Here is a 13,927-nt window from a genome sequence, read left to right as displayed (position 1 = left end):
TACCGTGTACCTTTTTCTTGCTACCTTACCTACCTTGCACCTGTGTTACCTGCCCTGAACTTCTGCCATCTTACCACGTCCTGCCATTCTCCTTCTGTGCCATACCACCTCCCAGCTACCTGTGTGGACGAGTAGTGCCAGGGGTAGCGACCTGGGTGCCGTCTGCCGCAGCAAGACCATCCTGCTTCTGCTCCCAGGCACGGCTCACGTCATCATCCACACAGACCCAGAGGATCTACCACCTGCCGTGATCCGTTATAGTAAGATCCGGCCATGGATCCCGCTGGGGTGCCTTTGCCAGATGTCTCGGATCTTTCCACCGTCGTGGCTCAACAGTTGCAGCAGTTAGCCCATCAGGCACAATAATTCTATCAACTCTCAGCCATGGTGCAACAGCTTCTTGTCGCTCAGCAGCAACAACAGCAACAGCAGCAGCCACCTGTTCCTGATCCTCCTCCTGTGTCTGCAGCTTCTCCTGGGACCAAGCTTCATTTGTTCATGTCTTCTAAGTATGACAGAGATCTCAAGCTCTGTAGAGGCTTTGTGACAGAGTGTTCTATTTATCTAGAACTCATGGCGGATCTGTTTCCTTGCAGAATTCCGCAATGCATTTGAAGAACCCATGCGAGCCTCCTCTGCCGAGATGGCTCTTCTGAACCTCTGCCAAGGGAACTCTTCCATTGGCGACCACGCGGTTGAGTTCCACACTCTTGCCTCTGAACTTGCTTGGAACGACGAGGCCTTGTGTGCTACCTTTAAAAAAGAACTTTTCTCTAGAATCAAGGATGCTCTCGCTGCACGAGATTCCCCCGACTAACCTGAACGAACTTATCCATTTAGCCACTCGAATTGATGTACATTTTGCAGAGAGGCAAGAAGAACTTCCTTTGGAAAAAGAACCTGCCCGAACACGGCAATTACCTCATCTGGCACCCGTGTTCCAACATCCACCTCTACTGTCTTCTTTGGCTCCTGCCGAAGAGGCTATGGATGTGGACCGTTTTCACTTAACGTAGCAGGAAATGAGAATTTGTGCCTATATTGTGCCAGTCCGGAGCACAATTCTGGACTGTTCTGGACATCCTCTGCGTCCGGGAGAGCGCTCTCTTCTTGGACAAGTAGGAGTGGCATGCCTTAATGTGAATATTACCTCTCCTCGCTTGACCACCCCGGTTCAAATGTTTACCTCTGCCAAGACTTCTTTCACCACTTCTGCTTTTTTGGACTCTGGCAACTGCTGGTTCTGCTGGCAACTTCATTGGTGCCTCCTAGGTCCACAAACACCGTCTTACAGTGACGCGTCTTGTCAAGCCCTTCTACATTTCTTCTGTTAATGGACAAAATCTGAACTGTAAGGTGCAATTCCGCACTGAACCCCTCGTCATGCAAGTGGGGGATTTGCATAAGGAAAAAATTTAGTTTTATGTGCTACCACGTTGCACTTTAGAGCTTCTTCTTGGTCTTCCTTGTCTTCAACATCTTTCTCCACATTTTGACTGGAAATCTGGTGAAATCACTTGTTGGGGACAATTTTGCCAAGATCACTATCTCGTGCCTCCTATTAGGCTTGCAAATAAAAGATTCAGAGCCGACGTTCTTTCCAGATCCTCCCATGTCGCAGGATTGGACTCCACGCCAAGGCATAATGTTCCTCAAGTGATATCTTCTGTGCCTGTTAAACTCAGATGTAAAGTCTTGAATTTGGGACATTCTTCTTTGCCATTTGGTCACCTTAGAAGACGGAAGACTCCATGACAGAAACCTGCAAGTTCCTTACAGCCTTTGCCCATTCCAGAAACCCCTTGGTCTCATGTAGTGGGAAACTTTCTGAGGTCCAAAGAAGAGGGTGGGTACTGTAACATCTGTGCTCCAGCCAGACACGGTAGTCCAACAGATCCCCCATGACTCGACTTTCGTCCTGCAGAGTCTTCCAGGTATATAGGTCTTTCTGGACCTTCTCGGACCTGGACATTTGAATGGGGCAGTATAGGCCTAACTGTCGCCCCTGAGGGCTCCTGAGCAGGTGCAAGCGGAGTAAAAACATCTTTAGACTCAGTCCCGGACTCAATTACTTGAATAGCCAGTCTTTTAAAAGCGGGGAAGGACAGACTGGGGTTCTGAACTGCTAGCATTCTCAACTGGGCTTTGTCCCACTTATTATGAACCCCATCAATAAACCTGTCCATTAACACTTTGTTGCCCTGCTCAGGTGTGATACCAGCTATTTTTTGAACAGTCTCTAGGGCATTCTGTAGGGCTACGGCATAAGCTCTTAAAGTCTCATCTGGTTTCTGTCGCCTCTCATACAAAGGGAGAAAGGGAGACGTACTTGTGATGTAGAATGTGATTCAAATACCTGGTACAGCCCTTCAAAGGTCTGCTCTACAGTTGCCTTCTCAGTGGCGGGCCAGGTGCGGACTTCCTCAAGTGCTGGTCCCTATAATTGTCCTATGAGCAGCTGCACCTGTTGATTAGGAGGAAGAGAGTAGAAGACAAACAAACTCTGGATCTTCTCCTTGAAATCCCTCAGGGTGAAGGGGTTTCCATTGTAAATAGGGAGGACAGGATTCCCCAAGAATACTGGTGCTGACATCTTGTAGACTTTTTGAGTACGCCGTCACTTTAAGATGAATTGAGTGTGCTGTTGCTTTAAGATGATTTGAGTGTGCTGTCGCTTTAAGATGATTTGAGTGTGTCATTGCTTTAAGAAAATTTGGGTGCGCTGGTCCTTTAAGATGCTTGGCAATATGCGGCAGCGATTTAAACCTTGATTAACAGGAACCCTCCGAGTGGCGCTCCCCCTCTTATGTTGTGAGTACCCGTGGACTTCGTTGGGCACTATGTGGTAAATGCGAGCTGCCACTGATGCTGTAGACTGATTGCGGGAGATCGTTGGTTTATGCAGAGTCTGCACTGCAGCGGGTACTTGGTGGTATAGCGCACAGCCGGACGCAGCCGTCGGAGCCTTTAATATGGCTGCGCCGGGGGAACTTCCTGTTTGGTCCAGCTGGTAAAGTCTTCCCCCGTGCAACACAGGGCAGATCTTCATTTCTGGCTCGCACACTGAAGAGGCATCACCGCTGGGGACAGACGGGGCGGAGCTGCGACCGCTCCAACGCCCGGGAAACACTGAACTCTGTTTAACCCTTTGAGGTACGGACTTTACACACTTTATAACAGCAATTAAGAGTCTCTCTTTCACCTCCCCCACTACTTTATCAGCGCTCGTTAGTAGCTCTTTGCAATAAGGACAGTCGCCTACAATCTTCTGCTGCAAACTTTTTCGCAACTGCATGCGATTTTCTTTGGACACAGTTCAGACTCAGACTAAAAGGGAGGAGGTGCGGCTTTATGGCTAAGGCGCACACCCGTAACCGTTTTGGGATGCCAAAGTTGTGGTGATGCCAAAGTTGTGGTGTGACCATGGGGTGTGAAGGGTGTAGGTGGATGGGACAGATGGTATAGCCCAGGGGCAAGGTGTTATTAACCATTAATGTTTGTGACGCCAGAGTGCTTTTTCCGGTAACCACCTGAACGATAGCACCGCTATCCCAAGATTAGGCAGGGCAATAATAGACCAAGACCAGGTATAGGTTAAAGTGGTACTCCGGTGAAAACCTTTTTTCTTTTCAATCAACTGGTGGCAGAAAGTTAAACATATTTGTAAATTACTTCTATTAAAAAATCTTAATCCTTCCAGTACTTATTAGCTGCTAAATTCTACAGAGGAAATTCCTTTATTTTTGGAACACTGATGACATCACGAGCACAGTGCTCTCTGCTGACATCTCTGTCCATTTTAGCAACCATGCATAGCAGATGTATGCTAAGGGCAGCATGGTGGCTCAGTGGTTAGCACTGCTGCCTTGTAGTGCAGGGGACTTAGGTTCAAATCTCACTAAGGACAACAAAAAATAAAGCGTTATTATTATTAAAATAACGTCAGTAGAGAGAACTGTGGTCGTGATGTCATCAGAGAGCATTCCAAAAAGAAAAGAATTTCCTCTGCAGTATTCAGCAGCTAATAAGTACAGGAAGGATTAAGATTTTTTATTAGAAGTAATTTACAAATATGTTTAACTTTCTGCCACCAGTTGATTTAAAAGAAAAAAGGTTTTCACCGGAGTACCTCTTTAATGGTAGTGTTACTGAGGTTAGACAGTTGTTAAAGCATTTACAGCTAGGCCAGAATCCCAGGAGAGTTAACCAGTAACACAGAAAGGGTCTTGGAGCTTGCTGGGACTTGCAGTACTTTTGGGTCAGACTTCAACACAGCCACTCTGACTATAATTGACTTGACTAGTGACTTGACTTTGGTACAGCAGACATAGCTGAGTCAACTTACTGACAATAGCTGGTGTGCAGGCTTTATGGCCTCCAGGTGTACTGGACACAGGATCTGTGATGTCTGTGCTTTGCTGTTCTTCAGCAGGATTGATGGTGTAAAAGAGAGAGATGTGGTAGAAAGGGGGCTGAGCCAGAAGCCCATAGGTCAAGCTGCAGGTCAGGTGGTCATCTCGTGCTCTCTGGGTAACATAACACATCATGTGAACATAACAGGTGATACCTCCAAAAGGTCCTTAAAGGTCCTTTATACTTTATATACCTATACATAACATTATGCACTATATTTACAACACTATACATAACATTAGACTTACTACCATGGGGGAGACGCTGCAGGAGAGCCCCTATGACAATGAGGAACTCAACCTGACAGGGCCTAATTAATGTACAGGAGTATATCCCGCACTGGGACATTAGACACACACATATATATATATATATATATATATATATAGATATATATATATATATATAAACAAAAAGCAACAGCACACAAAAAAATGAAAGAGTATAAGGTGAGATGCAGGCAACCTGTTAAAGGATCAAGTCCAACAATCCATCCAAAGATAAAAAAAAAGAAGATCAGGGCAGCACTCCAATAACATGAACAAAGTGAATTTATTCCATCAAAGCAATGTGCAAAACAGCAGCGACGTTTCGATCCTCTCCAGGATCTTTTTCAAGCTGAACTAAACAGATTTGTGGTTTCTTTTATACATACAACCATAAAGTGAATCAATTATCAATAAAGTGCGATATCAAAATACAATAAAGTGCAATTAGTGCATAAAATGTGTACAGTAGAATGATCAGTATACATTGTAAGGCTCATATATCCTTCTTATTATGAGCAAGGTGCTTATACATGTATCCACAATAACTGGACACTAAAGTGCTTACAGTGATCTTAAAGCAATCAGATTGCCTATAATTAAAAACAGTCAAACAATCAGAGGAATAACTATAGTAACACTATACCTTAAGCATGTGTGATGGCGTGCATGGACACTCTGCGTTCCGGAAGCGCCGTCTGTGCCAGCCCCACCCCTAACATGACATTGTTGGCAATCATTGGTTTGAGATCTCCGTCCTGCAAACACCAGTGAGTATCGGCGCGTGCGCAATGCCGGCTCTTACGTCCGTACATAGTCACGTACCTGCGCCTGCGCACCGAGGAAATTGGTACGGCAGCAACCATCTTGAAAACTGGAAAATCTACCCTAACATAAAAGAACATAAAAAAAACAATGTACATGATTAAATCATTCTACAGTAGAATACCTTTCAACTCTCGGACATTATAATGCAGCAGTCAATATGTAAACAGGCGACCATGGGGCAGGATCCCATGCCAACCTCATGCCGCCAATGCTCAAATCCAGGTAAAATTAAAATGAAAAAATTAAAAATAAAAAAAAAGTAAAAAATAAAAATAATAATAAATGAATGAAAAAAAAAAAAAATGAATGAAATGAAAAAAATGAAAAAGACAAGGGAAATAAAATTTATGGCAACAAGCTAATCCTAATACATATTAGATTCATGTTCTCTCAAATCTCGCTTTCTCAGAGCAAAGAGCAGGGCATTGTTTAGCCAGACTAGAGCGGATTCTGGCCACAAAACCCCTATTCTGTAGGTCACCCTTACCAACATGTACTGTATTGTAAGTCCATGTTATGGATATGTATAAAAGAAACCACAAATCTGTTTAGTTCAGCTTGATCCTGGAGAGGATCGAAACGTCGCTGCTGTTTTGCACATCGCTTTGATGGAATAAATTCACTTTTTTCACGTTATTGGAGCTAATATAAGATAGATAAATAGATAGATAAATAGATATGCAGTAGATTAATGCAGCACACCAGAAACATCCAATAAAGTGCAATTTATTCCATGGTGCAAAGGTACAATGTTTCAGTAGCCTCACGCTACCTTTTCAAGTCAAGCATGAGGCTACTGAAACATTGTACCTTTGCACCATGGAATGAATTGCACGGTATTGGATGCTTCGGGTGTGCTGCATTAATCTACTGCATATCAAGTTTGGATTGCCTAGCCAGGATCCTATACCTGCGTGCACCCATTTTGGCTTTTTAATTTTGGATGTGCTGCTCTTTTCTACCTAGGTAAATAAATAGATGGATAGACAGACAGATGAAAGATGATAGATAGCAAATGTATACTGCTATTAAAACACTTGTTTGCCTTTTAATGGAATAAAAATAAACACTTTTTTTCATCAATTTAATTTGCTGCGGAGAGATTACCTTTTCTAGATAGATAGATAGATAGATAGAGGGTAAAGAACACTGCAGCACTCCAAGGATGTGGATGACAAACTTGTGAAAAAGTGTTTATTCCATCAAAATGCAGAAGGCAACGTTTCAGCTGCTAACATGCAGCCTTTCTCAAGCCGAGAAAGGCTGCATGTTAGCAGCTGAAACGTTGCCTTCTGCATTTTGATGGAATAAACACTTTTTCACAAGTTTTTTTATCCACATCCTTGGAGTGCTGCAGTGTTCTTCACCCTCTTGGAATTTTGGAGTCCTGGGTCTCACACTGAGTTGCACCCACTTCCAACAACTCTGATGGTGTGCTGCTTTTTCTTCATTTTTTTTTTTTTTAGATAGATAGCTTGAAAATGGCTTCAAAGACAGCTAAGATGTTGCACCTGTGTGTTATGATGGAATAAAGCTACAAAATTTTTGCATCTACTGGAGTGCTGCGGCTATCTTTTTCTTTGGATAAATATATAGATATGTAGAAAGATAGATGGGTAGATAGGTATAGATAGAAAGGATAATGGTGGGTGCCAGCGGGTCGTTGTCCCAGGTTACAGGTCAATCTCCAATATCCATACCATAAAGAATTCTGCAGCACTCTAAAATACGTGGAATAATGGTGACATTTATTAGCCTGACGGCATAGCGATGTTTCGGCTGCCAACTTGCAGCCTTTCTCAAGCTTAACATCAGTGATACACATAGGCTAGGTTCAGACTACGGAATTTCCCCCTGCAATTTTGCTTTGAAATTGCAGGCGGAAATTCTGCTTTCTAAAATGTATAGTGTAGTGAATGATTTTCCGTTCACAAATTCACACATCGGATTTTGTGAAGTGGAAAATCTGCTTTGAAAATCCGCTTAGAAATTTCCGCCTGAAGAAAGGCGGTGCTCTTTCTTCAGGTGGAAATCCGCGCGGAAAACATTGCAGTCTATTGGAGACTGCAGTATCCGTGCGGTTCTAGCACCGACTGATTCAGCCGGCACTGGCCGCACTTGGAATCTCCGGGCGGAAATTTTCTGCCTGGTGATTCCGTAGTCTGAACCTAGCCTTACAAAGATGCACTTACTGTCAGGATGTTAAGCACCTAAGGTGCTTTATGCACTAGTAACATCCTGACATATAAGCCAAGGACTTTCTGATAAACCATGTATTTTGAGATGCATGTATTTTTATGATGTTTTTACACAATGTTTTTATTATGTTAATTGATTGATTAATGTATACCACATGCATAAATACTCTGCCAGTATCACTGATGTTAAGCTTGAGAAAGGCTTCAAGTGGGCAGTCGAAACGTCGCTATGCCGTTGCATTGCCGTGGAATGAGATTTGCCATAGAATGAGATGGTCCGCCTCCATCACATCCTATTGGCTCTCTCTTGTCACGTGACATATTTAAACGTCACGCAGCGATGCGCACAGCAGTGTCAATTTGGCTATCACAGGGAGAGGATCTCCTCACCCTGTGATAGCTGAAGCTGTACGGAGCTCTCATGGCCTCTGTGGCCCGACAGAAGTTCACACATGTACGCAGCTCATACGGCTGCCTCATATACATTTACTGTTGATCCACAGCGCTATCGGGATCCCGATGCCCGATGCGCTGTCATCAGTGTGCGTCCCCGCGAGCGCCCCACGCCTGCAGCTCTACTCCCCGTCCTCCGCCCCCCGCTGCTCTACTCCCCATCCTCCGCCCCCCGCAGCTCTACTCCCCGTCCCCCGCAGCTCTACTCCCCGTCCCCCGCATCTCTACTCCCCGTCCCCCACATCTCTACTCCCCGTCCCGTTAACGCTCAGGGAGCGGGGAACAGAAAGTAGAGCATCGGGCGCAGGTTAAGTTATTCGCGTAGTGCTGCGCATGCGCAGTACTACTTTACCTGCGCCCGATGCTCTACTTTCTGTTCCCCGCTCCCTGAGCGTTAACGGGACGGGGAGTAGAGCTACGGAGGGACGGGGAGTACAGCTGCGGGCATGGGGCGCTCGCGGGGACGCACACTGATGACAGCGCCATCGGGCGTAGGAATCCCCATAGCGCTGTGGATCGCTCCCTGAGCGTTCACAGGGGACGGGGAGTAGAGCTGCGTAGGACGGGGTGTAGAGCTGCGGGGGACGGGGTGTAGAGCTGCGGGGGACGGGGAGTAGAGATGCGGGGGACGGGGAGTACAGCTGCGTAGAACGGGGAGTAGAGATGCGGGGGACGGGGAGTACAGCTGCGGGGGACGGGGTGTAGAGCTGCGGGCGTGGGGATCCTGATGACAGCGCCATCGGGCATCGGGATCCCGATAGCGCTGTGAATCAACAGTAAATGTATATGAGGCAGCCGTATGAGCTGCGTACATGTGTGAACTTCTGTCGAGCCACAGAGGCCATGAGAGCTCCGTACAGCTTCAGCTATCACAGGGTGAGGAGACCCTCTCCCTGTGATAGCCAAACTGACACTACTGTGCGCATCGATGCGTAAGGTTTAAATATGTCACGTGACAAGAGAGAGCCAATAGGCTGTGATGGAGGCGGAGCATCTCATTCTATGCAAATCTCATTCCACGGCAATGCACCGTCAGGCTAATACATTTCACAGTTATTCCATGTATTTTGGAGTGCTGCAGAATTCTTTATGGTATAGATAGGGGCAGTGGGATTGTGATTATGGATCAAAGTAAGTACATTCAAGAAGCTCTATGACAGCTTAGTGACACACACACCTATCGAATGTTGCCACGTGACCCTAAGAAAAATATTGAGAGTCTCCTCGAGTCCATCCTTAGGAAAGACTTAGATGACTCAATTATTGATCAATCTCTATGCGATTTTCTTAAAGTACCTCATCCTAAGACCACGATTTTGTATTTGCGACCATCATTTTACATCAAGTACTACGACCTTACGCCGCAGAAAGCCAAATAATTTTTACGAGACTCAACTGATTTTTTGATAAAATTGGAGACCATAAGCATACCTAATAATGTCATCTTGGCTTCATTCCATATTGTTTCACTCTACACATCCATTCCCCATGACATGGGCCTGCAAGCTGTCAAGAGAGCCATTTCTCCTGATTTTTCCTCTTCTAAAACATCACTCATTATTACATTATTGGATTTTGTACTGTCTAACAACTATTTTATGTTTAACAATGTATTCTACTCCCAAATAGCTGGAACCGCCATGGGGACCAATGTGGCCCCTACGTATGCAAAATTTTTGGTTGTGTCACTAAAGGAGTCCACCATCTATGTGTCCCACCACTCAAGCCATGTGCTGGGGTGGTGGTGCTACATTAATGATGTGTTTGGGGCGGTTCCATCGATGAGTTAAATATTTTTCATGCATTTCTTAACACCATCTGTTCTTCCATTAAATTTACTTTAAGTGAATCCATGACATCTATACAATTCTTAGACATTTTGGTTTCCATTGACAACGGTAGATTGACCACAAGTCTGTTCACAAAACCTACGGACAGTAACATTACACCAGTAGACATCCCCGTTCAATGATCAAATCATTACCCCGCAGCCAAATGCTCCTAGCCAGGTGAATTGTCAGCGAAGAGTCTGAAATCCCCTCCACTTTAAATAAAATGGCTGATAATTTTGTTGATAGAGGGTATCCTAGAAAAGTAGTCACACAATGTAAATCTAGTATACTGGTGCTAGACAGTAAAAAACGTATTCCTGACACAACACCTAAAACATCCAACAACCGTATCACTTTTGTCTCTACATTCAATCATCAATCCTCCCAGATTTCTCGATCCATTAACCAACACTGGCACATCATAAAACAAGCATCTCCAAACATCTCTGAATTTCAACAACCAGCCCTGCTGTCTTATAGGCGAGCACCAAACCTAAGAGATAAGTTGGTCAAAGCCGACACTTCCACCAAGGTCAGCGATGGACAACGATATCTTACAGTGAAACGCAGGGGATCATTCCCCTGCTGTCACTGTATTAATTGTTCCAAAGTGTTAAAAGGTCCCAACTTCACACATCCTAGAACTGGTATATAACTGTGGTGTCCCGGTACCGTATAGTATACCGTACCTTGTATTGTGGTCCCCAAAGCCAGAGTTACTTCGTTCCAGTAGCGTCCTCCTGGTGGGTTAGCCCCTAGTCACCTTTTTCCTTTTTTAATGTTGTGATGTTTGTATGTACATTTAATTGTATATTTCATTGTGTACATAGTGTCGCAGGACCTTCGGTCATGTGACTAATGTTAATTCTCTTAGGATATGTTAAAGGGCCTTCCTAGGTCACGTGTGTGGTCACATGTTTAGACCGTAATTCCTTGTGTAAAGTGATTGACAGATGGTATGGACCAATGAGCTCAAGGCCAGCCCCTGCCCATATAAGGGAGCTGCCAGCCAATCCTTGCTTTCTTGGGTTCCAGACTAGCAGAGTGTAGAGATCCGTGCAACTTTCAAAGACAAGACCAGGCCGAAGCCTGACAATCCTGCAACTTACCAAATCATGAGTTACAATACAACTCCCTGCTAAAGTCTGCGTGACTGCTGGACCTAAACTCAATCCCTTAAATCCAGCGGAACAGCGCATATAAATCTCCTGAGCTTAAAACTCACAAGGTCCCTGTCAGGATCCTAATAGACTCTTATTGTACAAAGACTGTTCCTGTTTAATTCTGCATAAAATCTGCAGTAAAAGTTCCGACAGTTTTCTGAAACCTCCGGTTGTGGACAATCATTTAATATCCCTCCCTATCGCTCTTGGGACAGGTGGCGATAGGACCAGAGGAGCCCTCACCCTGGCGTCACGACAGTTAAGGGTTAAACCAGCACCCTTTCATCACTGAACAGCTACACCCCATATACCCTACACCCCCACAAGCTTATCACATAACATTAAACTCTACCTGACCTACACGTCCAGTTATGTGATGTACATTCTAGTGTGTCCGTGCAAACTCTTATTTGTTGGTGAAACAACCGGGAAGTTTCGGGTCAGATTCAACCAACATAGATACACTGTATGCAAAGGGAGACTAGATCTCCTGGTCTCGAAACATTTCGTAGAGGCTGGACATAGCGAAAGGGATTTAAAATTTGCTATTGTAGATCATACCCCCCCCCCCTCTTAAAAGAGGAGGGGACTACACTGCAGTCTTGATGCATTAGGAACTGCAGTGGATCTTTGATCTCTAGACCCTTCTGCCTTTGGGCCTAAACACTGAATTTGTGATACCTTATAACTAATAATTCATTATTTGTTTACACTTGTTGAATACTGTAGATTGTCCATTTCCGTACATGTTAGTGAGTATTGCCTTTTTAGTGCAAAAAATATTTTTTATTTCATGCTATTTATTTCTCTTTCTTACAGAGCCAGTCGGACGGTCCCTGCATGCACAATCACTCTTGTTTCTACACAGCGGGATGGAGGCCTACCTATAAAATTTACTATATAATGTGTTACTCTATTGGCCATTAATTATGTCTTTCTTTTTTTCCCTTTTTCCCCTCCTTCTCCCATAGGTCCAGTGAATTTGATGGGTGAGGTGTCGGAAACTTCTGATATTGGGACTGTTGAGTCCCACCCCCACTGAGCTGGTCTGTAATGTGGGCTTTTCCAACACTCTCCAGTTCTGGGGATGTATATGGGTATACTACAATAATCCATACTGAGATATCTCTGATGTCTCAAAGTAGGGAAGTAGGACCCGAGGGGTAACAATATGTTGTGTCCTATGTACAAGTGCTTTCTTGCATGTGTGGTGCTTTCTGGCAAGCCCAATACATCTATCATTGGGGCCTCTGCCTCCTTCTGGCCGGCGTTTGGCGTGCATATACTATGCCGCCATCGCCAGAGTGTGTTTGTTTACACTGGCATGCAGTGCCCGCCCAAACCTCTGCCTCTGTAAGTGTTTTTAACATTATATATCACTGTATATTATTATATGGCACTGCATATGCACTTTACTGATATGTACAGAATATGTAATATGGATTTTTATCATTATGGCACTGATTCCCACTATCTGATCACAATGTTTTATATATGTTATGATTTATATGCAAATATGTTGATCTGCATAATTAATGGATGACATCACTTCCCATGTCCTATAAATTGTGTCACTTGCACTATGTACTTTGCTTGAGAAAGTCTGCATTGTAGCAGATGAAACGTTGTCTTGTGTTTCTTGATGGAATAAAATGCTACCCACTTGGAGCATCTTGGAGAGCCGCAGTGATATTCTTCTACTTAGATAGATAGATAATTAATAGATTTAGATAGATAGATAGATAGATAGATAGATAGATACAAAAAAAAAAAAAAAAAAAAAGTTGGCCAGCACATACTGATACCAAACTATTGCATGGACCCAGCATACAGGTGCATGCTGCTAGGCTAAATATACACAATCAGTAGAATACAGCAGCACACTGCTAGCACAAAGATACAGATAAAACATGAAATGATATATTGCTACACTGAAAAATGAAAAATTGAGGTGCTTCGCTCACTATTTGGCCAAATAGTTTGGACCATCCCACGACGATAAGGTGACCTCTTTGAGACAGACCCTACACTATGAATGTGCCTCTGTGCAGTCAATTACTAGGCTTGTAAGGTCTGAGACTTCCAGCACCTTATAAGATGGGTGGGGTACAGGAACCAACATGGAGGTAGCCACTCCCCCATATGTATAACACAAAAAAGGATAAGTTGGCCAGCACATACTGATACCAAACTATTGCATGGACCCGGCATACAGGTGAATGCTGCTAGGCTAAATATACACAAGCAGGAGAATACAGCAGCACACTGCTAGCACAAAGATACAGATAAACATGAAATTCTATATTGCTACAATGAAAAATTGAGGTGCTTTGCTCACCATTTGGCCAAATAGTTTGGACCATCTATGGACCATTTGGCCAACTATTTTGTCAAATGGTGAGCGAAGCGCCTCAGTTTTCCATTGTAGCAATATAGCCTTTCATGTTTTATCTGTATCTTTGTGCTAGCAGTGTGCTGCTGTATTCTCCTGCATGGATAGATAGATAGTAAAAGCAAAAACACTGCAGCACTCCGAGATGTAGAAAAATCTTGTGAAAATATTTATTCCATCATTGTTGCAAAGGCAACATTTCAGCTGCAAGCATGCAACCTTTTTCAAGCCAAAAAAACTTGAAAAAGGCTGCATGCTTGCAGCTGAAACGTTGCCTTTGCACCAATGATGGAATAAACATTTTCACAAGATTTTTTTTCACCTCAGAGTTCTGCAGTGCTTTTGCTTTTACTTGAAGTCTGGAGATCCGTGACCGGGGTCC

General features: G+C 44.1%; 1 long non-coding RNA gene across 1 annotated transcript in view; it reads left to right on the top strand.

The window, feature by feature from the left end:
- Positions 1-12,099, top strand: part of LOC130272541 (uncharacterized) — a 40,175-nt gene extending 28,076 nt beyond the window's left edge. The window contains exon 3 of the long non-coding RNA XR_008843605.1: positions 11,973-12,099. This is a non-coding gene — a long non-coding RNA (uncharacterized LOC130272541). The remainder of the gene's footprint in view (positions 1-11,972) is intronic.
- Positions 12,100-13,927: the final 1,828 nt, after the last annotated feature.

The sequence above is a fragment of the Hyla sarda genome, chromosome 5 (genome assembly GCF_029499605.1).
Source record: "Hyla sarda isolate aHylSar1 chromosome 5, aHylSar1.hap1, whole genome shotgun sequence".
Taxonomy (NCBI): Eukaryota; Metazoa; Chordata; class Amphibia; order Anura; family Hylidae; genus Hyla; species Hyla sarda.
This window is presented reverse-complemented; position numbering and strand designations above follow the sequence as displayed.